We start from the raw sequence: 1,763 nt of genomic DNA, 5'->3' as shown, positions 1-1,763 counted from the left end.
TCTCTCTTGCAATGGTCTGTCTTTTCATTGCAACAAGTGAAGTGCCAAATCTCTGGTGAGGACAGTGGGTACCTCTGACTTGTTCCTGCCTCGGTTTCCCCTGTGGCCGGGCCTGTGCTAAGCCTCTGCTGCCTCTCTCCTCCTCTGTAATTGCTCGGCCTCAACTTGGGTGCAAAAGCCATGATGCAGCTCAAGGGAGGAGGAAGGGTATTGCTCATGGGGCCTCTATTCAAAGGAGCGTGAAGTCAAGTCCATGTCTATCCCACAGCACTTGACCTCGTTGACCTTTGCTTGTGGCCATGATGGCCAAGACCATGGTGCCCCAAGGTGTCTGGCTGGAAGGCATATGGTGATCCCTGCCCCTGTGCTGCCTGCTGGAGCTGTGACCCACCATCCTTTCTACCCGCCTTTCTCATGGACCACAAACAGCAAGTCTTGTGCAGGGAGTGTTTGGGGAGGTCTCACTTGCGTGGAGCCAGGAGTTGATGGCAAAAAGGGAGCTTCAACCTGGGTCAGGCAATGAAGGCTGAGGTGCACAGCAGAGGCTGAACATCTGTTCATCAGCTGGCTTCATTTCAAGCCCAGTTTGGGCAGATGCCCTGGGAGGCTTAGCAAGGCTGGCAGGCTGTTTGGTGTGTCCCCTGCCTTCTGTGAAGGACAAACATCAATACCAGCCTCCTCCTCCTGCAGCCCAAGGCTGTAGGCAGCTGCTACGCCTGCTCTGCTTTGCTCCTGCCCAGGATGCAGCTAGTTTGGTGGGACCCCGGCACCTGAGGGCCGTGTAAGCCAGTGCTTGTGGTCTGCAGAGATCCAGGCAACTGGAGGCTGTCTCCTTGGGAAATGCTGAGGAGACGGATACTGAGCTGTGCCTCTGCTTGGGTACTGAAGCAAATCAACCCTCTCTTGCTCCTCTTAGATTTTTTTTTTTTTTTTTTTTTTTTTTACTAATGATGGGACCCTTCACCAAGTGAGAATATGCAGTCATGGCGCAGCTGCGTTGGGAGGACTCTGGCTGACCACAACTCCTCTCTGTTCCGGCAGATTGCCCTGGCTCCTGGATTTCTAGCCTTTCTGGGATGAGCATCTCAGTCTTCCCAGTGTGACATCTCTGAAATAATTAAACGTTCATCTCTCTCGGGACTTGAAGCTGACTCCTCCAGGGTAAGCAGTTATAGCCGCTCTCTTTTTCTCAGTCCCAAAGAGCAGTGGACGCACAATGGACAACACAGCTTACCTCCTGACACCCCAAAAGTGCTCTGAGATGGGAAAACCCTGGGCTCAGACTTTCTCGTGCAGGCCAAGTGAGTGCTGTGCAGGGCTCTCCCTGCCTAAGCATGGCTATACGATAGGGCTAAGGGCAGACCAGGCTGTCTTGGACCTCAAGCAGGGCTGTCCTACCGAGTCCTGCCAGGCCCTGCAAGGTGGGGATGTGTGCTATGGGACCAAGTTGTCCCACTGTGCTGGCAGGACGCTTGTGGGTCTGTGCGTGTCCATGGCAGGTGTGGTGGCACATGGCCCTGGTGCTGGGGAGAAGAGCTGGCCGCTGACCACGACTGCGGTGGCTGCCGCACCGTCCCCAGCGCTATTAAGCCCCCAGCCCCCGTTACTCGTCGCAGGCCTGGCTTGGGGGACCTGCGTGGCCAAGACGGGCAGTGCGGGAATGCGCCTTGCGGGTGCGCAGGGCAGAGCACCGCCGGCGTTCGCACTTCAGTCTTTCCCTGTGCCTCCTGAGCCCCACCGTGACGTCTCCCGTGGGACTGAAG

The sequence above is a fragment of the Rhea pennata genome, chromosome 13 (genome assembly GCF_028389875.1).
Source record: "Rhea pennata isolate bPtePen1 chromosome 13, bPtePen1.pri, whole genome shotgun sequence".
Classification (NCBI taxonomy): Eukaryota; Metazoa; Chordata; class Aves; order Rheiformes; family Rheidae; genus Rhea; species Rhea pennata.
The sequence above is the reverse complement of the archived record's forward strand: the minus strand, read 5'-3'. Positions refer to the sequence as shown.